Source organism: Eupeodes corollae, chromosome 1, assembly GCF_945859685.1.
Source record: "Eupeodes corollae chromosome 1, idEupCoro1.1, whole genome shotgun sequence".
Classification (NCBI taxonomy): Eukaryota; Metazoa; Arthropoda; class Insecta; order Diptera; family Syrphidae; genus Eupeodes; species Eupeodes corollae.
Genome location: NC_079147.1, coordinates 124,027,812 through 124,052,997, shown reverse-complemented (window position 1 = coordinate 124,052,997; position 25,186 = coordinate 124,027,812). Strand labels below are relative to the sequence as shown.

General features: G+C 34.1%; 2 long non-coding RNA genes across 9 annotated transcripts; one reads left to right on the top strand and one right to left on the bottom strand.

Annotated features, from left to right (window-relative positions):
* The first annotated feature begins 11,967 nt into the window (after positions 1-11,967).
* LOC129943241 (uncharacterized) lies at positions 11,968-16,383 on the top strand. Of its 6 annotated transcripts, none has more exons than XR_008781190.1 (7): positions 11,968-14,644; positions 14,781-14,811; positions 14,872-14,969; positions 15,094-15,227; positions 15,289-15,470; positions 15,536-16,062; positions 16,119-16,382. It is a non-coding gene; the product is annotated as an uncharacterized LOC129943241 (long non-coding RNA). The 6 variants fall into 6 exon arrangements; XR_008781193.1 differs by lacking the exon at positions 11,968-14,644 and adding an exon at positions 15,022-15,081 and having other exon boundaries at positions 14,672-14,811; positions 15,139-15,227; positions 16,119-16,383; XR_008781191.1 differs by lacking the exon at positions 11,968-14,644 and adding an exon at positions 15,022-15,042 and having other exon boundaries at positions 14,673-14,811.
* A 1,236-nt stretch (positions 16,384-17,619) lies between these two features.
* Positions 17,620-23,331, bottom strand: LOC129943052 (uncharacterized). 3 transcript variants are annotated; one of them, XR_008781155.1, is made up of 4 exons: positions 23,052-23,331; positions 19,142-19,263; positions 18,445-19,075; positions 17,620-18,387 (listed from the first exon to the last, which is right to left on the bottom strand). It is a non-coding gene; the product is annotated as an uncharacterized LOC129943052 (long non-coding RNA). The 3 variants fall into 3 exon arrangements; XR_008781156.1 differs by lacking the exon at positions 23,052-23,331 and adding an exon at positions 19,776-19,963; XR_008781154.1 differs by lacking the exon at positions 23,052-23,331 and having other exon boundaries at positions 19,142-19,963.
* Between the last annotated feature and the right edge of the window lie 1,855 nt (positions 23,332-25,186).

Here is a 25,186-nt window from a genome sequence, read left to right as displayed (position 1 = left end):
TCTTCAAATTAGGATAAAAGAACTGACACCATGTTAGATAAGGCAACATTTGCATTTACCTCTTCCACTTTTGCTTCCAAGTCGAAAGCAAACTGGGTCTTCACTTTGCTGCTCCAGATATTCCTGCAACCGTTTAACGAGTTCGGTTTTTACTTCTGTCCCACTTAAACCACGTTTGCTTAGTTCGGCCTTTATCTCAGGGACAATTAAGTCTTTCAAAGCTTTTCTCAGTTTTTTTTTTTTTTTACTTCACTACTTTACACAAAATAGTTTAATCACTGCTCGCTGTTCTTATTCTCAATAAGTTTTAATCCCACTTCTGAAACCAATGTAATATTCGGCTTGATCCGACAATTAAAACTTATTCACACTTGCAAATAAAACACAATTTTACTTTATTTAAATTGTTCCAACTTATTTATTGAACACTTTCAATTAATACTTTTCAAAAAAAAAACAGTCCTTGCTCTATTATTACTTTTTAAATACAGTCTTTACTTTATCGCAGTTCACATCCAATAATCCTGCTTCGCTTATGAGCGCCTATTTATATACCTCAAATCGGTTGGAGAAACTACTAGGTTGTTCTCGATGCTTAACAAAGCTAGTTCTCCTTTTAATCACTAGATGTTGCCCCTTTGAGGTTCTTGTATGCGCTGAATGTTCTCGAAGTTAGTTCTCCTCTTAATCACTAGATGTTTCTCGATGCTTAACGAAGTGAGTTCTCCTCTTAATTATTTGATGCCTAACGAAGCATTATATGTTGCCCTTATTTTATTCTACTATAACACGATATTAAAAGAGATAATGAGTGTATACATTTTACAATATAAATAAACAAATACAAAATAATATAAAACTAGTTTGAAAAATTAGCCTTACAAGTGTTAATGCCTAAATTGGAAAGGAATAAGCCTAATACATGAGATATCTTGATGAAATGGTAGTAATTTGGACAGAATGGAAGTGTTTCTTGTGTGGAGATATCATTATGATAACATTAATTGCTTGGGAGCGGGTCGAAATACTGTATTTAAAAATACTGTATGGTTAAAATTCCCTATCATACTGTATGACACTGTATATTCTTAATATTGTATGGTTGATATACTGTATCTCAGTCTTTCTTTGACTTCCAAGTAGTGAAGAAGTGTTTTTATTTATATTTATTCAAAAGTTTGAAAGTAAAAAGTTATAAGCAAAGTTGGCCACCAGCAAAACTAACAATTTGATAGCCCAGTGGAAGTGGCGTCCGGAAGTCTAGAAGTTTGCGTTGTATGCATCTCTTTCACTCAAGGGAAGAGGATGTATATGATTGCGGCTTATGCGGCTGGAGCTCAGCAGGTTACTTACTTTGCTTCAGAACTCGAGATTCTTTTAAGGGAACTGAAACTGAGCTTGGAAGAAAACTATTTCATCTTAGCCGGTGATTTGAACGCAAAACATGAAGATTGGGGAAATCAATATAGGAATCCCAGAGGTGATCATCTTTTTAATTTTACAGCGTTGAATATGGCGTCGACCTGCTGGCTACTGAAAAGCCCTCGTATCCAAGAAGCGGCTCCTTTCTGGATCATTTGCTGTACGACACCAGACTGACAGTTACAGAGTGGGTAATCACCCTCAAAACTGCTTACAGACAGTCGAGTACGACATTGATCACTGCGGACTGGCTGCTGTAATGCAGCATTTACGAAACAATAAAACGAACCATGGAACGGACAATTCCAAAGTACAAAGAACGAGAGCAAATGGACGCTTACAGAAACGCGTTGATTGAAGCACTACGTAGCCACAAGAGTGGCTTACTGACTAGACTCAAAAACTTGTACAGACGACTGACAGACCCACACAACTTGGAGGTTAGGACACTGAAATCGTCAATAAAAAATGTCAATATGTTGATTAAGGAGAACTACAGGCTATCAATTAACAAGTAATGGGACCGCAAGATCCGGTCAGTTAATTCGAGTGACCCTAGTATGTTCCCCAAAATCAACAAGATTTTCAGGAAAAAAGAACGACAGTGACCTTCCGAGTCTGAAACTCCAAAGAACTGAAGAGAACAGAGACGTACTTATGACACCGCAAATAGATCCAGAGGAAGCTATCTTTGACGATGACTTTTATATATGCGGTTCAATGACGATTCCTTGGCAAATGCCATAATCGCCGAGCAAACAGGACCAAGTCTCTTGTTAGTGACGAAGGTTGAGCTCCAGCTCATCTTCAATTCAATATCCAACGTTGTACTAAGACATTTACCGATGGAAGGAATTGACATTTACCCACGCTCTTCAATAATGCACTGAATAATGCATATTATCCAGTGCATTGGAAGACCGATGTGGTTCATCCTCTCCCCAAAAAGGGAAAGGACAACTATAACCCGTCAAATCTTCGGTCGATAAGTTTTCTTCCGAGCATCAGCAAAATCTTCGAAAAGATCATTAATAGGGCTCTGACTTAGTGGGCTGCGGACAACAAAATTATTCCGGATAAACAGTTCGGGTTCAAGGCGGGTCATAACACAATTCATGCTGCGTCTAAACTCGTTTCTGATATCCAATGGAATAAATCAAAACAACAATGCACAGGTGCTGTTCTGATTGATTTGGAAAAGGCCTTTGACACCGTATGGTTAGAGGGTCTTTACCTAAAACTGAGCAGGCTTGGAATAAGCAAGCCATTGTTGTACATACTTTATGATATGCTTAACGGCAGAAAGTTTGTTGTCAAAAGTGGCAATGTAACTTCTACCACAACATTCTTAATTAAAAATGGTCTTCAAGAGGGAGCGGTGAATTCGCCGATTCTCTTCAGCATTTACACCAGCGATCTGATAGGTAGTCTTACAAAGGCAATTGCGTACGCCGACGATCTAATTGCGTACAGAACGGCCCGAAAGGTTTAGGTTATAAGAATTCTCTTGCAGCGTTATTTCGACAAGATTCAGCGATATTGCGACGACTGGAAACTGAAAATAAATGTCCAGAAGTCGGAGACAATTCTAAGAATTGGCGCAAGATGGTCATATCTTCACGGGCAGCCATTGGCGAGCAAAAGTGTAGTGAAGTACCTCGGTATCTGGTTAGATCAGTATTTATATTTCGACAGACATATAAATGCTGCTCTGACCAGGGCCAGAGGAGCCTTTGCTCTGACGAAACAGCTGTTTTTTAGGAGTCTGCTTGACCTCAGAGTGAAGGTAATTTGCTACATGGTCCTGTGTGGTTCAACGTTGCCCCTTCCCATATGGAAAAGTTTCGGGTGTTCGAGCAGCAGTGTTTACGACGCTGAACCGGTTTATATCGAACAGCCGAATCTTCTTATGTGCATTACTATTCCAACGGGGTCCTGTACAACGGGGCTTGAGTCAACAGAATTGACAATTTCGTGATAAAACTTGTTCGAGGTCACATTGCAAGAGCTTTGTCTTCACCAACAATTTAATTTTCGGGGCGTTTTATCCTAACGACGAGTATTTTGAAAGTGCACGCTTGAGCGGGTTCATTCCACCAGAGGCATTCCTCTTTCTAGACAAATGCGGTCTGATACAGGATAGATTGGCGGTTCCGTTAATCTACCACGTCAGACGAAGAACCGTATATAGGTGACTCCTGTACAATCGGGACGTCATGGCACAAGGCGGAGCAGAGCTCCTTCGGTTAAGTAGTGCTGTGTCCGAACGGGACCGAACTGATAGGGTGAAGCAGGAGAACCAGTTTTGGTAGCTTCAATCGGCACTTGATAGTGCGTAGTCGGGATGGGATTTTAAGCCTTGGCCGGCTTACATACTTGTTTAATAGTATTAGGGTTTAGTTTTAAGAAGAATAGGCATTGTGGCACGAAAAAAAATAAGAAAAAAAAAACAAAAAAAAAATAAAAAAAAATAAAAAAAACATTAAAAAAAGATTTAAAAAAAGACAACAAAATATGAAAAACAAAAATATTAGATAGTTAGATTTGCTGCTGTGGTTGTTCTAGTTTTAAGTAGTTTATATATAGAATAGGTAGTTTAAGTTAGTTTTAAGTTTTATGTTAGGACCTAATTTTAAAATTTAATAGCTTTTTTTCACAACAGATTGTTGATTTTATCTGTTGGGAAGAAAAAGAAATGAAGAAGGAGAAAAGAGCAGGGGTATCGAAAGATACCTCTGCCAACATATCAGGCGATGTTGCGGTGGTGCCAGCAGCGGTACCAAAAACAACCGCAACAACATCAGGTCAGGCATCTGACCAGTGGATAAAGGCTACAAGCAACAAAAAAAAGGAAGATAAAGAAGCATAGCCAAAATAAAGTAGAGGGCCAACTCCGCTAGTCGGCGAGATATGTGGAAGTAAATGGAGAGTGGTAAAGGAGGAATTACCACCAAGAGCGATTTTTCAGACTACGCCGAGTCTGAAAAAAATGAATATGTATCCGAAGGTGGAGAGGGGCTCTTCACGTCTCCGAAAATGGATTTAATCCTATCGGAGCCAGAGTCAGTTCCGCCGCCAACGAAGGCTTTAGAGGTAATGGCGGACGTCCAAGATGAAACCGAACTGATGCAAACCAAACAGGCAGCCATCAGCCAGTTCGAGCAAAGCCTCAACAAGCTAAAGGAGGAAATCGACCCCCTCCTCACTGCACTTTAACTCAAACAAGAGGCGCGCCAACAGGAAGAGGCAGACTTCAACTAAAGCAATGCAGCAGCAACAACAGCAGCAGAAGCAGCAACAACAGCAGCAACACCAGAAACAACCACAGCCCAAGAAGGAGAAGGTGCCACCAATTAGGACCTACCGGGTTGACCTGCAAGACTTGAAACAGGTATGTAAGTCGGCCACTAAGGGCAAATTTTTAATTAATATTCTGAATAAAAAAGAAAAGCGGTAGTCGGTGCAGTGCTTCTTACTGAAGCACTGCAGTTCCGTTAATGTACCACGTCAGACGAAGAACCTTCTCACTGAAGCACTGCAGTTCCGTTAATGTACCACGTCAGACGAAGAACCGTGGATAGGCGACTCCTGTACAATCGGGACGTCATGGCAAAAGGCGGAGCGGAGCTCCTTCGGTTCAGCAGGGCTGTGTCCGAACGGGACCAAACTGATCGGTTGAAGCATGAGAGTTTTGGTAGCTTCAATCAGCACTTGATAGTGGGTTGTCGGGATGGGGTTTTAAGCCTTGGCTGGCTAACATACTTGTTTTATAGTTTTAGAGTTTAGTTTTAAGTAGAATAGGCATGATGGCACACAAAAAAAAATAAAATTTAAAAAAAAACAAAAAAAAACATGGAGTATAAAAAAATATAAAAAAAAAAATTAAAAAAAACATAAAAAAGACAATAAAATATATTCTACTCCACCATCAAAAAGAACAAATGTCAACATCACTCCAATACCTACAGATAACACCGGAACTCCCAATATACCTCAAATTGTTGCCTCAGATTTAGCTTCCAATAGTGACACCGTTACAGGAACTGTAATAAACATTGTTATCCCTATCAAAGCTGCCTCCAAACCAAAAATAATTTTAAATCTCGTCAGGACCCAGTTACTACGACAGAAGATATAACTTCCCACTTAGTATCTACCAAGAGCATACCTTCCAGCTCATCTATCAGGTGTACTAAGATCAGTAAACCAAAAAGCTTTGTTTCCTCTTTTAAATTAATAACGAATCCCACTTACTTTGATTCTATTTGCAATCCAAATATATGGCCCGCAGAGACTTTAGTCAAAGAATTTACTCAAATTCAAAAACAGGGTGTTTCTTTGAAAAACAAATCAATAAACTTAACAGGCTTGCGCTCTTCTACCAAAACGTAAGGGGACTCCGTAGCAAGACTACTGACATTTTTCTTAACTCCCAATCATTTCGTAACGACGTATTCGTTTCGACAGAAACGTACCTTAATTCAAGTTTTTCCGACACAGAACTTTTTAATCAAGAGTTCGAAGTTTACAGAAACGATCGTCATGTTGGTAATGCAAAGGATTTAGGTGGAGGTGTTCTCATAGCGGTAAAAAATACATATTTCTCTTCTTCTGTATCTTTTCCATTTGTATTATCAATTGAACTGGTATGTGTAAAGGTAATGGTACAGACTAACCCTTTTTTCATTTTAAACGTTTACATTCCTCCAAAAAGTTTGGAGTCTGTTTATAACGATCACTCCTTGGCATTAGACTATCTTATAAATTTGTCCAGCTCTTACACCAATATCTTACTTTTAGGTGATTTTAATTTACCACACATTGACTTTATTCCATCCGAAGACGAATCCTGCCTTGAAGCCTCTCCTTCTTCTTCACAAATGGAACTATCTCTTCTCGATAAAGTCCTTCTTACTGAGTTACAGCAAACAAGCTGTATTAAAAACTCAAAAAATCGAATTCTCGATTTAGTCTTTTCTTCTGACGCTATTAGTACTCTTGTTCTAGAATCTAGGTCAGGAATTACTAATATTGACAAATATCACATCCCTTTGGACTTTTTCTTGACTTAAGTAATCACCTTACTAATCACAGTAATTCTTTTGATTGCTTATATAATTTTGGTTTCAGAAGAGCCAAATTCCAGCAGTTGCTGATACACTAGCATTTTCTAATATTGACGAAGCAGTTTCAACTTTTTATAAAATCCTAAATTATTGTTTTGAAAAAAAATTACCGATAAAGAAATCAAGAAATAAAAACTTTAGCCATCCTTGGTACACGAAAGAATTGCGTTTCAGGGCATCTGTAAGTGCTACTTTGCCTAAATATGGTGTAAAATAGTGTCGTGAATAACCAGGATGTGGTTCCTCATAAGAATCAGCAGTAGCATTCGCTACGTTAATAATTATTCGGTTTCTAAACACATTAAGGGGAACCTCCACATGTGGAATCAGATTCGTAGAATCTTGTTCGGCACTGTGCATTGTTTCAGCAGCGGATTCAATGGAAGCTGATTCGTTAATAGTAGATTCTGTACAGGAGAAATATTCTGTTGCTGTGAGGTTCGGGATCCTTCAGAGGCAGATTCCGTAGAATAATCGTTATGCAACGCATTCACTTTTCATTCCGTTTCAGCTTTGGCTGAATTGGTGAGTGTTCGTTGTCAATTTTAAGCCTTGAAAGCGCAGCTGCTACACCGTTCGATTTACCCGGTTTATAAATTAGTTCAAAGTTGTATTCCTCTATCCTAGCCCTCCCACGTTTCAATTTCGCGTTGTAATTGTGGTTGTCCAGGGCTTAGGTTAGAGGTTGGTGGTCTGTGAATATTTGTATTTTTTTTGCTCCGTACAGAGAGGATCTGAGATTATCTGGATCCCAGACTATTGTCAACATTTCTATTTCGTTTGTGGCATAGTTCTCTAAACTACTATTCAGTGATCTTGAAATAAATGCAATAGGTCTCTCTTTGCATCCATCTGTTTGCGACAGGACTGCACTTATGGCTATGTTTGAAACGTCGGTTGTTAGGATAAAGGTTTTGCTGAAGTCCGAAAAGGCCAGGACCTCAGCAGAAGTGAGAAGTTCCTTCAAATCATTAAAAAATTTCATGGCGCATTCATCCAATTGGACTGGAATTTTAAGACTGGTTCGCCTTAACTTGGGCATTTTCACCCCTTGTAAGATTAGTTAAAGGCTTAGCCACTTTGGCGTAGTCTTGAATAAATTTCCTATAGTAGGAGGTTAGTCCGAGAAAAGATTTGAGTTCTTTCAAATTAATCGGAGGTTGTATGTTCTGTATTGCTTCGATTTTTTTCTTGTCTGGTAACACACCATTAGCTTTTATGACAGAGAAATTCTACAGTTATCTCCATACAATGAGTCTTTTCGAGATTCACTTTTAAATTCGCTTCATCAAGCCGTTTAAGGATTATGTCAAAATTTTGTAGGTGTTGTTTCATTTTCACTAAAGACGATTATATTGTCGATATAAACATAGCATGTCTTTTTAAATGGCTTCAGCACAACATCAATCGTGCGTTGGAAAATAGCCGGTGAGTTTTTGAGACCGAATATATAGAATATATAGTAACATTTATATCCAGGATGGGATATTCATCGGAGAAGGTCACGCTATTGAATCTTTTATAGTCAATAACCATTCAGTATTGCTTCTGACCATTAGCTTTGGGTTTCTTAGGTACAACCCAAATTGGGGAATTATAAGGACTTTTAGAAGGCCTTATAATCCCTTTCTCTAGGAGATTATTTATCTCCTCATCTACTACTTCTCTCAAACATGATGGGTAAGGGTAGCTTTTCGCATAGACAGGCTCATCGTTGTTCGTTCTTATTTCAGCCTGAATCGAAGTATCGATTACTTCGATATTGATTGGCCCAAAAAGCGATTCGTGTTTCTTAATTAATTTTGCTAATCCCTGTCTAATGTCGTGGAGGAGATCCTCATTAAGGGCAACGTTCACTTGTCGTGTTATCTTTGCCTTAAGCGGAATATCTATATTAGGTTTTATTGTTAGAAGGTTTTTTTTCTATCAATGACAGCCTCCAATTCTTTGAGGGTGCCATCCTCAATGATTTAATCGAAAGAATCGATTCAAGATAGTAGAAAGAATTTGACTGGAGTATCATTGCCAACCTTAGAGAAAAATCTTTCGTGGGCATAATTGGAAATTTTAAAATAACTAGCAGCAGACTTGACAGAAAAAGTTTTTGAAAGCGAGATTGAGGGCTGGTCGATCTTAGGGCTTATGAAATTCTTGTTGGCTCCCGTATCATCAAGAAACTTCAACACTACTCCATCCTTTGTATTATACTCTATGTATAGTACGCTAGATAGCCCTTTGACGTACAATTTATCTCGTCACAAGTAGATTCTTCCGCAGATGCAGAGTAGTTTTCTAAATCCACTTCGTCTTCTTGCTGCTTGTTAGGGAAGTTATCAGAGGCTGCTCTACGTTTGAATGGGTTGCCCTGGAACTTTGATCGATTTGCATAGTTCATCTGTTTACTCTGGATGCTTCGATCAACATCCATCTTCTCCGAAGGCTTCGGTGCGGGAACATTTTCCTGAATTTTGTTGGGGCCTTCTCGGAAGAATATTAGGTCTCAATTCTCGATTACCAAAATGTTGATTCATACGAGACGTGATCGTATTGGAGAAGGAAGAGGAGTGTACAGAACTACTCCGATAGTTGACGTTCTGTATTTCCAGGCAAGCGGAGTAAGCTTCTGGGAGTGTCACTGGCCGCTGAATTATCAACATTCGTGAGATATCTCTATTGAGGCCACGCACGAACACATCCAGAGCCCTATTTCGGTAGTTTTCTACCATTGCTTTTACAGTTTCCTCACTATGCGACTCAGTTTTGATTTTATTAACCATCAAAGATAGTTGATGGTTAACGTCAGGATAAAAATCGTCGAGAGTTTAATATTATACTGAGCAGGCTGATTGAGCTGATACTCGAGAGTCCTTAAGTCTCGCTTATCAGCATATGGCAGTGATAAGCATCTCGAGCAAGTCAGTGTCAAAGATTTTATAGCTTACTAGAGCAGCATCAGCAGGACAGACACCAAGCACACAGAAGTTTTTTAGTAAAAGGAAATTATTGTCCTATTTTTCTTTTTTATTTGTGTTCTTCTTTTTTGTGTATAATTATATATTTTAATTCAATAATTTGGTTTTCCTTTTGCACACTCGCATTCACTAACAGCACAATTTGTATGGATTTTTTACAATTTACAATTTTTCTCGACGTTATAAGGTCTTCAGAGTCGAAATAAAAGGTTTTTAGTGAGAAGTTTGTGCGTGCGTGTATACGTTCGTTCGTACGTTCGCAAAGTTTTTTTCGTAGTCCAGAGCTAAAAAGCAAGTAGAGATTTCACCTTCATATACATTTTTTATACAGATATTGAAGCAAAAATATGCGAAAAGATCTCTAAAAAAAACTAGCGGGTGGTTTTAGTTGACACAAAATATCTCACGAAGCAATAACGGTAGAGACTTGAAATAGAATTTAAATAATATATTGTAACGTGATATCAAACTAGTATATTTTTGAAAAAAATTAAATTAATGGTTTTTTATAAATCAAAAAAAACTGAAACAAAATATTTGTCACCTCGAATATTTTACGAACAAGAAATGATTTTATTTCCAAAATAATTGTGTGAACAAGTATAAGGTTTTTGATATTTATGGTAAAATTTGGAGAAAAATCGATTCGCCAGTTTTCTTATAACAAATTAAAACCTATAAAAAAACATTATTAAAAGTTGGTAAGAATTGAAGAATTGAGATAAACCGCCGTTTCGATAGTCAAAAGCGGATGCTTTTGACCAAATCTTGGCGGGCAAGCTATTGTATTCTCCCATTCTGTTTACAACCTTTGACAATTTAAGCTTAAAACTGCTTTTTCAATATAACTTATCTCGGGTTATCTATAGCATCATTAAATTTTTGTTTTTTTTTTCGTAAATTTCTCTTGGAGTTTAATTTTATTATTAGTACCTAAATTTTAAAACAGTAGTAAAACTTTATATTTATTCCAAATTTATAGAAAAATTATCCCAAATTAAAAAACTTTGCTCTGAAAGAAAAAAATTGCATTTGTTAAAATTTAGATATCTTACCACTGAGACAAATTCATCAAATTTATGCAGGTAAGTACAATTACAAAGTCTAATATTTCTCTAAAATTAAAGATCGAAACAAAGTTAATGTAAGTTTAAAAATGGGCCAGGGTAGGTTTACTAAAATAAAATAAAACATTTCCTTAAATCCATGAAAAATAACTATTGTAAATAGATTATAATAAACACCTACATATATCATAATATCATAAGAACTTGAGTAAAACTGTCTCAAAATTTGTCCTTGAAACACTTTTGACCAAAAGTTATAAATAGCTACATACGTACTTTAAAAACTCAACTAGGCAAGAGTACGATAATTTAAGCGACAAAGTTTAATGACGTATTTGTATGGAACATTTAAAAACAGTCATTTTTTACTATGTGAGGGGGTCTATCTCCCCCCGTTTAGGTGGGAGGGTCAATTTAAAAAAATGTATTTAAAATGGGAAAAAATAATGGTAATACTTACAATTTTTTTAAGCCATCATTCTTTTTCAAAGCCATCATTCTTTCTATTAGCCAGTTTTTAAATCAAGTCAAAACTATGTGTAGTTTTTGAAAAAAATTGTTTCAAATTCAAAATTTTTGCAAAAAAAGTTAAAAAAAGGATTAAAGTGTAATTTTTAAAACTTTAAGATTATCTCCTACGGTTTTTTTTAGAATTTATTGCTCTTTATTGTTTTTGATCAAAACCTAAAAACTAGATGATTTTTTGTCTTCTAGTTCTTAAAAAAATTGAAAATTACCAAAAAAAATATTTTAATTAAATTATTTTTTTTGCTTTAGTGGTCTTATTTTGATAGTTTTAATAGTAGGGGTTCAAGGTGCGGTGCGTGCAAGATGCAGTGCATGCAAAGTTTCTTTTGCATTTAAATAAGCTGCATTTAAGAAAAATTAAATTACCCTAGGTATATCTTAATCCATATTCGATTATAACTATCAAAATAAGACTACGTAAATACTTAAGCAAGGAAAAAGCATTTTAATTAAAAACTTTTATTTTTGGTAATTTTCAATTTTACAAGACATAAAATAATCTAGTTTTCAGTTTTTGATCAAAAACAAATAAGAGCAGTAAATTCAAAGAAAAACAGTAGGAGATAATCTTAAAGTTTTGAAAAATTATACTTTAATTTTTTTTTTTTACTTTTTTTTATACAAATTTTGAGTTTAAAACAATTTTTTTTCAAAAAATATGCATAGTTTTGACTTGATATAAAAACAAGCTAATTTGGCTTTAAAAAATGTATAAAACTTAGTTGTAAGTACTACCAATAATAATTAATAGTTGTTTTCAGTTTAACGTACATATTTTTTTTAATTGCCCCTACTGTCTAAACGAGGCCTTTTTTAAACTGTTCTATACAAATCCGTCCGTCATTAAACTTTTTCGCCTAAGTTATCGTACTCTAACCGTTAATTATTTATATTAATTTTCAAAACACAATATTTTAAAAGTTCCAAATCCCATTTAAAAAATTCACTACCTTTAAAACACGTCCAAGCTAAAATTTCCTAAAATTATGCGACAATAGGTAGGTATATTTACTATCTTTTTATATGTGTACAAAATTTAACATGCATCAAAATATTTTATTTCACTATAAATTGTCAATAATTGTGTAACCAGCTTTTCAATTGCGTTTAGTTTTAATCAACAAATTTATTTATTAAAAAAAACATCATTCTAAGACTTTGAAGATATAAACTCCTATATTCTCGCTTTGAAAACAAACTGTAAGAAAGGCTAAGGCGATCAAATTTCTAAAAGAAAATTATTTATTATCTATTATTTCATAACAATACAATATCTACATATTTACTTGCCTATAATAGTTCAAGTTTTAATTCAATAAAACAATCCTTAAATCATCAAAAATATAAAATCTCAAATAAGAACATTTTTTTTTTGTCATAAAACCAATTTTGAAATTTGCAACCTTGGTGATTTTGAGCCAGATATATTTTTTCAATCCTAAAATTTAGTAAATATTTTTAAATAGACTAGGTATAGAATTTTTTTCAATCTAAATCATAACTTCTAAAATTGCCTTTACTTACTGCACGAAAAGAAATAAAACCCCGTTTCAATAGTCAAAAGCGCACGCTTTTGGCCAAATCTTGGCGGCTAAGCTATTTGTACTCTCCCATTCTGTTTACAACCTTTGACACCTAAAGCTTAAAACTTATGTTTTTCCAAATGTATAGACAAATTACCTCAATTTTAAAAACTTTGCTCTGACAGAAAAAAAATTGCATTTGCTAAAATTTAGATATCTTACCACTGAGACAAAGTCATCAAATTTATGTAGGTATGTACAATTACAAAGTCTAATATTTCTCTAAACATAAAGATCTAAACAAAGTTTATGTAAGTTTGAAAATGGGCCAGGGTAGGTTTACTAAAATGAAAGAAAGCATTTCCTTACATTCTTGAAAACTTACTATTGTAGATAGATTATAATAAATGCCTACATATAGCATAATATCATAAGAACTTAAGTAAAACTGTCTCCAAATTTGACAATGAAACACTTTTTCGACCGGAAGTTATAACTACCTAGGTACTTCATAAACTTAATTATTTGTTTTAATTTTAAAAAATTCACAACCATTAAAAAACGTCCAAGCTAAAATTTCCTTCAATTATGCGATAATGGTAGGTATGTTTACTATCTTTTTAAATGTGTACAAAATTTAACATGCATCAAAATATTTTATTTCACTATAAGTTGTCAATAATAGTGTAACCAGCTTTTAAATTGCGTTTTCTATCAAAAGAATTATTTATTAAAAAAAACATCGTTCTAAGACTTTGAAGATTTAAACTTCTTTATGCTCGATTTGAAAACAAACTGTAAGAAAAGTTTAGGCGATCAAATTAAAAAAAATATATTTATTATGTGTTATTTCATAATAATACAATACCTACATATTTACTATAATAGTTCAAATTATAATTTCCTAAAACAATCCTCAAAACATCAAAAATATAAAATCTCAACCAAGAATATAAAATTTCTACACGAAATCGCAATTCACCTGCTTTTGCCTTATCATTTTTGTATGGAAAGTCTACCGTTTTGCGTATGTAAAATTACAACCAAACCAAAATACAAACACAAAGATACAAATGTGTATTCTCATCGCACTCAGACTTTCGTTAATTAACTATAGTCTTTCTCTATTTTAAATTATAACATTTGTAAGTCTCCCGACTGCAATTAATTTCTCCATGAATGTCTTTGCTAGATGTTCCACAAGAAATATGAAGACGCGCGCCGGCCGCGCCGGCCGCCGTGCAATCAATGCAAAAAAAACTTGTTTTAGGCTCCAATTACCAAAATTTCAGTCAAGCAACAAGTATCTGTCATTTTTCAACTTTTTTAATTAATAAAAAAAATAAAACAATAAAATTAATAAAAAAAAAATAAAACAAAATTGCACTTCCCCCGATTTTTCTATTAAAGTTTATGAAAAAAATACACCGATTTGGCTATTTCCGAATTTGTTTTCTATGTTTTCAGCAAAAGTAGCTAAACAATAACCGAAATAAGAATAATAAAATATAATACATGTTGCTAGGAATTAGTTAAATCTAGTTAATAATACTTACCAAAAATAAATTCTGCTATACAGACTGTCCATGTTTTTGTTATGATATTTCTTTTGACAATTCCTGTGTTATTCTATCTAGTCGTTTCGTTCTGCGCATGCAATAATAGTTTTGTCTTATTTTTACTCAAGGGTTAAGGGGGTAGACAAATTACTACTAGTGCATGCCGGAATGTATTAGACACGATTGTTCATCCAACGGATGAACTTAAATGAATTGTTCAAGGGTGTAAATCTAAGATATACGTAGTATTAATACAGGATGAGAAGAAAATATCTTTGTATATGAAAACCCGAAGCAGGACAGTTCACCTCCGCCGGTTTACCTCTGCCAGTTTACCACCGCCGGTTTACCTCTGCCAGTTTACCACCGCCGGTTTACCTCTGCCAGTTTACCTCTGGACAGTTTACCACCGCCGGTTTACCTCTGGACGGTTTACCTCCAGAGCAGGTAAGGTAGTTTATTATTTATTATTATTATTATTATTATTTATTATACCTTCTAATAGAAAACTTTTGACATTTAGTTTCGTGTTGTTTTTAATTTTCTTTCATTCTTTATGTTATGAATTATGACACTTCCACAGTGCAATTTTCAAAGCAAAATATGATATTTAAGTAAGTTTTTGTATTTTTTTTGTTTTGTTTGAATATTTAACAGAATTCAATCAATTTCAGGACAAAAATGTTCATAGGAAATGCAGCGTATCCTCTAAAAAAGTAAATTCCAAGCTTTTAATTTTGCAAAATAAAACAATTCGTTTGGGATGTTAAGAGTAAGTTTTTTGTAAATTGTTTCGATATTTAATATAATTTGATATTTTTTAGAACAAAAACCTTTATAATGAAGTAATTCAAGTCCATTTTAAGGAATAAACAATAAATTAAGTAATATTGCAGGTGTAACAATTATTGATTGTTTGTATAGTCTGCGGTTTCATTTAGATGATGTTTCATAGCATAATGCAAGAACCAACTTCCTTCAAGGAATCCGGGATGCTAAGCTTTGCTCAAAATAAGGCCGCTGTTTACAAGTAAGTTTTTTATATCATATTTTTCTACCAAAATACCTTATATCAATGTTTTTAACGACAGAAGCTGGACATTGTGTGGACATTGACAATAAATTCTAAACAATTTGTATGGATTGTCCTCAATTGCTGTTGTTGAACCATGATCAGCGACATCTGCCCCTAGAAACTACTCTTCCAGCAGCAACAAAAACAAAATCTTCTGATTCCACAGAGTGCAACAGCGCGCGGCGATTAGTTGTGAAAGTAAAAGAATAGAATTGAAATATTTATATCGTTATCAACTCACTTAATTCACATCTTCTTCGAAGTCCAGGCTTGTAGCTCCAAATGTCACGCTGCCGCTAAATGACTACAACTTGCACACTTAGTTGGCTGAGACAGGGACTACTGCTGCCGCTGAGGCTTATACAGTCGACGCATGCAGATGAGGTACGTAACTAGACAGAAGGTCGATTTCGAAGCAACCTGTTCAGAGAATGTAGCACATAAATTACGGGAGTTGGATATCATTGGCAAGTCTTCTTCAAAAATAAATTATAATTAATTATAATACTTTAGAATTCGAGGCAATTTTAGTAAACTTAAAGACTGGCAAAATAGAAGCTGAATTCCATGAATTGATAAACTCCTGTGGCTGCGCAATCCGGAAACCTTTACCTACGCAATTGAGATTTTGGAATTTAGCTCCAAAAAGAATATCAAAGTAAATGACCTTAGAAGCCAAGATTTTGTATTCATGACCGACTTACGATCTCTATTCCAATAATTCTATAATTATAATAGAATCAATAATTGACCAGAAGGCTCATGATGGCAGGCGCAGGACTACTTCTAAGTAAGTTTTACATAAACCACATACTTCTGAAACACTAATTGATGTGTTCTTTTCAGCAACAAATCAAAAGGAAACTTCGAAGTCGATTTGACTCTGCCGTTCAGTTGATTCCACGACATAGTTCGTCGTGGCGAAAGTAGTTATTATATAATGTTGTAATTTTGTTTTTCAAATTTGTATGTAATTTAGCATAGTTAGTTTTTAAAATTCAATTTCAATTCAATAATTAAAATATTATAGACGTTAAAATTTATTTAAGTTATTGAGTAATTAGAACAAATAAAAATAAATGTAATTTTTTCACGAAAAACATTTCTTTTTGGTTTTCAAAAATTTGATGAGCCCTGGTCAATTATGAAATTGGTGGATAACAGCTTTTCAATTGAATTATAAAAAAAATGAATTAAGTGGTGTTTTGTATTATTTGCCTTAAATTTCCTTTTTGTATGTTCACTGCCGGGTGCCGGGTGAACCTTTTACAGAGAAATTCAAATGGATCGAGACTAACTGGCCTACAATAATTTAATACAGGATGCTAATATGGATTGTTTCGTTTAAACAAATCTAGTTAACATTAACAAACGTAATATTTGTAGAATTTCTTTTTAAATATATGCTTTATGTCAGCACATGCAATTATGTCTACATTTACTATGAGTAAAGAATAAAATCGGCCCAGTCCATAATTTAAACTGAACGTTCATAGAGAGCATATTATGTTGTATTGAGTTTGCAAACTAAAATAAATTTAATACAAATGCGAGAAGTACATTTTTCCTTTTTGTCTTGAAATTAAATTGAAAATGACAAGTTTTAATTAAATTTGTTGGTGAAAAAGGTGGTGATAAAGGAAGTATTTGAACTTTCTCAATTAGCCGTAGAGGAAATTTTCAATCCAGATTTTGGTAGTAAGTAGTAAGCACACCACCTATATCTATTGAACAAAAATTGCAAAGAGAAATTCTAATACTCCATGTACATGGCGTAGTCACGTACGCCACTGATAGACGGCGACGGCACGGTCGCCGTATATTTCAGTCGTTGAGACGGCTGTTTTAAATCGTCCGTATGGAAAAAAACCGTCTCCGTCCAGTGTGAAAGCTTTAGTTAATGTCAAGGTTAGTAATAACCTTTTAAGTCTCTACATAATACAAAAAAAGAGACTTAGAGTGGCCCATACTGAAAACTTCCCATTGATGCTCGCTAAAGATTTTTGTTGAACCTTAATTTTCCTAAGAAATCTTACATAATAAGTATTAAGTAAGTATTATTATATGGTATAAAAGATCTCTTAAGTCAGTATATTTTTTTATTCTCAAGATACTAAAGTCTAAACTCGATTTTTAGAATTTGAAAAAGTTTCAATATCTTTTCTATAGAATTAAAAGATAGTCAATAACATTTTTGTGTTTACCTATTTTTAGTAAAAATGTAAGAACAATGCTATATTTTAAAATATATATATATTATATTTCTTCAGAAAACTACAAATTCGACAACTCGACTATGGCTACAAATTTGTAGTAAGAAGAAGTACTAAAAATTGTAAGCCGAATATTAAGGAAAGATATTTAAGATTATGAAAATTATCACAATTATTTTTGAAAAAAGTTACTTCATGAATTTGGATCATCTACAAAAGCCTTATATTATGTCACTATAATAAAATTATTCGTTTGAATTTTGATATTTACAAAACTTTAATATAAATTTACTCCTACTATCATCGTTATAAAAACTGATATTTGGTTTCTCTCTATATTTCAAATCTCTAACGATCTAAATAATCCTAGATCGGAAGTGGTGGACCTAGAATTAGAATTAGAAACAATTTATTCATTCATTTTTTCATTTCCAACTTAAAACTAGTACAATAGCAAGTGTAAAAAAGAATAAATAATAGCTATCATTCTTTAACTTGAAAGTTAGTATTGAATGATACATTGTGATTTAATTTTACAATAAATTAGAAACTGTTGTGGGTCGACAATCAGCAATACAAATAATAAAACAATGGTTCAATGAGTTAAGTAAATCAATAAATATTTTAAAGATAGTATAACTGAATATAAAAAGAGTAGGTATATACATACATTCATAGGTACTAAATAATTCATCATAAAATTTAGGCAAAAATAACAACAAAATGGTACATTTTTTATGATTATAAAACTATGATACAAAATTCAATAATAGTTATCAATTTAAATCAATTGTAAAAAGCCAGTCTTTTACTTTTTTTAAGAAATAGTTTAAGTGTCCTTTAAGTGGAAGCAGGCCGATTGGTTCTTGATAAGTCTTATGTATTGGATATTGTGGGACAACCTTTAAATGAGTAAATCAATCAATTAAAATTGTTTTCGGATTTAAAAAAAAACTTACTTCTGGTGGTGTAGCGCTGTTCTTGATGCAATAGTTTTCTTTTTCAAAATCATCTGGGGACAGCGATCGGACTTTTCAGCATTTTCCTTCTTTAACACATTCTTCTTCTTTGGTTTCAAAGTCTAGGGCATTCTCATCATGCTTCTTAGCTAACTCATCAATATCTTTTCAATTCTTATTGACACTCGGTGATTCATTTTTTCTTTCAATTTGTCTGCTTTTTTTGTAGGAAAACCTTTTTTCTTGTCAAGTTTTTAACGTAAATCTGTTCCTCTTTTTATTGTCAATTTTCTTGGATTTTTAAACAATTTCGCCACATCTTCATTGTTGTTTTCGTGGCAGGTATGAAGAGTTATTTTTTTCAGTCACTTGCTCTTTTTGTTAATTTTTCTTTTTAACACAGGTCCGTTCGTAGCTTCATATTCAATAGTGCTTTCTTGGGTTTTTGATCGACACGCTTTTTTGGAATCCATTTTGCTTGCATCACTCAGGTCTTCGTGGCGAATGCAAATTTCACAATATTAGCGGTGATCATCTAAGCTTCCACCAGCACTGGACTACTAGTTCCTTGAACTTCTTGGTTCTCCTCTGGCAGGTGATATGGATTTTTTGCGGATACTGCGCTCGGTTTCTATGAACAATACGATTAGGAATCTAAATTCAAATGGAATGATGTTCTTTATAAACGGGAACTTACGCGCTTGGGCCAAAATACTGCACGTTCCACATCTTTGCATATTTGCCGAAAAAAACAGGACTTATTCCATCCGGATTTTATTATTGAAGCTGATTTAAAATATACATACGTTGATGTGAAAGCTATAGACGAAATATATTTTCATCTCTTATATTTCCTCTATGGTGAAAACAATGACAGCAAATAGCTCGGACTTGACATTGACATATTGAAAAGGTAAGGCAGTGCAATAATGATAATAAGTGAAAAATTAAACCATTCAAGCAGTCAGATAAGGTAGTTTCTGAAACGTGTTCAGCATTTAAAACAGGACAAGGCGACTTAATACATGAAACCCACTACGATTCAATTCGATTTTCAAATTTAGTTTGATGAAAATATTTCTAATATTGTGTCTTCTTTAATTTTAATATATTTCGTTAATTTTTAAGAAAAGTTGTGCATGTATTTTCTTTGACGAAATCTTCTTTACTCCTTAACAACAATTTTATTATTCTAAGAACGATATGATTCTCTAAATACAATACCTATTTCTGTCGAAATAGTTCTTGATGTAATTTGTTTAAGGGTTCATGCATATTTTCCTAGGGGATTATATGAATTTATTAATTTGTCTTCTAACGTGTGTACTTACTAGTTTGTCATGTGAGCTTGTTCAAAATGAGAGTGAGAGTGCGGTTTCCCTTCTAACAACTTTTGAATATAAGTCAATAAGACTAGTATCAGGAGACTCTTCTGGAGTAATACCTAGTGCCTCAGACGACATTAGCTTTTCCAGACTTTTTTAACTAAAACTTTGTATTTAAATCTTAACTTGTATTTTTGGCTCTAATGCCTCACCCCGCCTCAAGGCGGTCTTAATTAAACAAGTGCCAAAGGTAGCGGTTTCTTGTTTTTTCAATAATCTGTTAGGCTTTACCTCTAGATTACATATTGTTTTGTGCATTGCTTTTTATTGCAAGTTCTTTGCGCTTGTTGTTCGCGATTTACATTCAATTGAAATTAAAAAAGTGGTATTTTTTGTAAAATAAATATTTTTTTAAAAACCTCGTTTTTCAAATTAAAAAAAAAAATCTAATATTGGTAAATTTCTATTGGAAAAATTACGAGTAAGTAAATAAATTATTTTTTGTTGATTTGTGAAAAAAAGTGATGTGCTGTTTCGTTCTTTGTGTCGTTCATGAGTGTTTTTTTGGAGCCCGCCTAGAGGCGGCCTCAGGTAGTTAAGTGTAATTTTTTTCTTCTCCCCAGTACATACTGATTCCAAGTTTCTCATGTAGATATGTCGAGAAAATCTTTGAGGAATCTTTTTAAGACGAAGGATGATAAAGCTGACCTTGTTGAATATTTTTCGAGTAGTGAAGATATGGATGGTGAAGATTTTGATGAAGATGATAATTTTGATGATCCAGATTTTATGTGTTCGGAAGACGAGTTTTTGATTGACGATTGCTTACAAAACAATCTAAATTCAACTGAATTATTGATGGATCCTGAAGTTGCAAGTCTGAATTTTAGCTCTTTTGCATCGTTGCCTTCCACGTCTGCTGCTGCACTTGCTACATTGCAATCAAATTCCAGTAGTGTTGTATCTGATGGTGTTACTCCACGTTCCAGGAAACGAAAACGCAATTCAAATTGCTTCGAATTGGAACAGGAAGAAGATGGTCCAGATCCAGATATTTCTACAACTGGTCAATTTATTGGGCCCTTTAATTGCATGCGAAATGATGCTCAGGAGTTCCGGTCTATTATGTGGAAGAAGAAAAACTTGCAAGTGCATGTAAATGAAATCATTTTTCGGGGTGAAAAAGAGTTGCCAAATGACGTCAAAGCTCTGAAAACACCATTTGATTTTTTTCAATACTTCTTGACTGATGATTTCTATCAACACCTCGTTGACCAAATGAATTTATATGCTTGTCAACAGAAAATCGAAGCTCGGTTTGTTACTAACAAACAAGAGATTCGTCAGTTCATCGGCATCATGATGTTTATGTCTGTGTACCGATATCCAAATGTTCGTTCTTATTGGGGAAGACATTCATTCGAACCAATCCGAAATGCAATGACTCGAATGAGGTTCGAACAAATACGTCAGTTTCTCCATTTCAACGACAATTCTACCATGGTGCATAAGGGCCAGCCTGGATACGACAAATTACACCGAATAAGACCATTGATAAATCATTTCAATGAACGTTTTGGGTCTATTCCTATGTTACATCGGCTTTGTGTTGATGAACAAATGTGTGCAACAAAAATGGGAGGTAACCCTACACGTCAATATATGCCAGCCAAACCACATAAATGGGGAACTAAGCTGTTCGTTTTATGTGATAGTATGGGATTTTCGTATGCTTGCGAGATTTACTCAGGTGCAGGAGATAATGTGGTGCCTGTAAATGCACCAGATCTTGGAGCATCTTCAAATGTCGTCGTGCGCTTGTCAAAACATATTCCAGATGACGTAAATCATATTGTATATTTTGACAATTTTTACACGTCAATAGGGCTTCTTACATACCTAAGAAGTCGAGGAATTTATAGTTTGGGAACAGTTCGATCAAATCGAGTTCCAAATATAAAATTATCCACCGAAGCGGACCTGGCGAAGCGCAAAGTTGAGCGAGGTTACTCGGAAGAATACGTTGCTAATGTAAACGGCATTGATATTAGCAGCGTTTTGTGGATGGACAATAAGAGCGTTCGACTTTTATCTACTTATTGCGGTGTTAAACCTTTTTTATCAAACATGTCAAACCCAGGACCTTCCACATCTTCACGATGGGATAGAAAAACGAAGCAGAAGATCGAAATTGACTGTCCATTTATTATAAAAGAGTATAATCGACATATGGGAGGTGTCGATCTAATGGATGGTCTTCTAGGTCGATATCACATTCGTATGAAAACAAGGAAATGGACAAATCGAATTTTTTTTCATCTATTGGATGTGGCGATGGTAAATGCTTATATCCTTTATCATAGGTCAAACAAGGAAGTCACCATTGAACTTCCAAATTTTCGATCAGAAGTAGCTGAGACTTTGTGCATAATTTCAACCGATTCCAAGAAACCTAGAGGCCGGCCAGTGTCATCACCAATACCACCACCTTCGAAATCAAAAAAGTCTTACTTTCCGACTTCAGAAGTTCGATATGATAATGTTGGCCACTGGTGCATATTTCAGGACCGCAATGGTAAGAAAACTTGCAAGCAACCGGGATGTAAATCGGAGACGCAAGCATATTGCACAAAATGTAAAATAAACCTCTGTAATTCTACCTCAAAGTCTTGCTTTATGACTTTTCATCAACGTTAGGTTTATTCTTGATTTTCTTTATTTTTCAGCATTTAAATAAAATATTTTGAATAACCCATTATGTTACACCTGTGTTATTTTTTTTTCATGATAAGACCTGAGCCCGCCTACAGGCGGTCTCCTTATTTTTACCTGTAAAAGGTGAATACTTTTATGTAATGAAAAACTGATTTCAGATTCGTGTTTATCACATGCATTTTAGTATATGCTGAATTTTTGAATCATATACAAAAATAAGGCATTAGAGGGTTAATATTTGTATTAAGTAATGCAACACCATATTGCAGCTAAGAAATATTGCTCCATGATGATACTAGCTGTGAAATAAAAGTTGTAGATGCAAGACATACAGCTTTAATGCTGCTATCTCATTTTTGTACGCTTGTTTACTTTTTAAATTTTGTCTGCCATTTTTCTTTCAACTGCAGCACTCAATGTCTAACTATTTGAAACACATCTACCCCTCATAATTAAAACTAATTTTTAGGTTGTTGCTGTACTACATGTTAAAAGAGAACACGTATCATTTTCGAAAACAAAAAACAGCTACTATAAGCAACCAGATGCACTTAGGCTAGCACTTACATGCAACTTTTAGTTTCGAAACAGTGGTTTCTAAAGTGAACACTATTGACTTATATGAGAGTCCGCGCACATGCAGAAACCATTCTATCGCCCATTCGAGCAACTTTCTAGTATGTGTTTTGCCACAAACTAAAACCTGTGTCACAAGGAATTATAGGTAACTGCCCGGACATTCAACAAAATCGTTGAATAAATTTCTGTAAGTGCAAAAGAGAGAAAAATGTAGTCAAGGTTTTGCTTTCACCAAAAATTCTGAGAGAAGAGGACCACCTTACATCTCAGTTTCACTAGTTTTCTCTTCCATACATTGATTGCGAAAATGTATTAGGTATTGAAACCCATAAAAAACGTCCCTACTATGATACACGTGACTGCACCCACTTTCAAGTAAATAGTTTCTTTGGTATATGCACGTATTAGTGCATTTCAGTGGAATGATTCTTTAAAGTGTGACGGGGTTAGTAGCATACTTCCAGACGCGCAGAATAATATATCATATGTTTGGCTTGAACAGTATATCTACTCTTTTCTTTCATAAGACAAAGAATAGGACGCATTTATAGTTACACAGTAATATATCTTGTTCATTGATGCATCTAGTCTCAATAGTACTTCTTCTCTGGGTTACCAATCAAAAAAACCATTCAAAACTTGAACGACTTAATCAAACAAAGCTCAAATTTCTCTTTCTTCTATAGAAAATATAGAAATTGACCATAAAAACATTCATGAGTAAGAGTATTTAAAAATAAATAAACTCACGGCCGAATGACACTATAAAATAAAACACGAAAAAGCAGAAATATCGGCCTTTGCATTAATTAAGAAGCACCCTGTGGGCAAAATAAGTCACATTTCAAACTACCTAACCTGCTCTGGAGCTAAACCGTCCAGTGCTAAACCGGCGGTGGTAAACTGTCCAGAGGTAAACTGGCAGAGGTAAACTGGCGGAGGTAAACTGGCAGAGGTAAACTGGCGGTGGTAAACCGGCGGAGGTAAACAGTCATGTACCGCGCTTACCAAAAATACTCCATTTAACAAGATGAGAATGTCAGACTGACATTTCGATTTGCCTGCAAGATAACTGCACACTAAATGTGACAAAGTGTGCGTGAAATGATGCAAACACTAAACACATTCTCACATTTAGTGTTCTGACCCATTAAAATGCTTCATCTTAGTCCTCAGCCACATCTAAATGCTTCATTTTGGCCTTCGTTCAAAAACGAAACAATCCAAACCAACAGAATCTGAAATGCTGACATGGTCTTAAATTGGAAGATTTGTATAGCTTTTAAATTTTCATCCAAATAAATGTTGTTAATGTATATTTAATAAAATATAATTGAAAAAATACATATTTAATGATTTATTAGTTCTGTATTTTGTTTACTAAAATTACTTGCGAACGCAACATGCGCTTTAACTGGTTAAGAATAATTGGAAATGGACAAAAGTGTAACTCAATACTTTGTTAAACAACAAAACAGACATTTTTTTCAGGTGTAGTTTGCTTAGAGTTCAGGTGGAAAGAATATAAGGGTGTCTCCGTATTTTTTTGTGCAGGCAATTCTACGAGAACCATACTTGTGAAGTACTAAGCTAGTTCAAATTCCCCAATTAGATTAGTATTTTCATCATTTAAGCAGTTCGATAATTGCACGACCAAATTTTAGTTTTGTTTGATGCAGAAATATTCCTGAAAATTTCTTTTTGAGGGACTTTGTTAGAGTTAGAATTTTGTTTGTAGTTATATTTTGGAATACAAGTTTGAAAACTAAGTTGCTTTGTGTAAAGCATCTTTATGGAATAAAAATAGGCAATATGGTTACAAACAATACCAACTTAATGAGTGCAATAAATAGATTTAAGTAACTTTTTTGATTCCAGTGTGGGGAAAACGAACACCCAATAAAAAAAAAATCGGTGAAAGCGCCAGAATACATACTTCTTGACTTAATAATGTTATCGTCTATGCTTACGCATAAAACTACGAATTTTGTAGCATATGAACATTTCCAGACATTTTACAATGTGCTACGAAATATTTGGCTGCTATTAATGCTAATTTTTTTTCTATAAAGTTGATGAAGGTTAGTTGAAGCGGAAATTTCTTTAATGAACATACCTAAAAT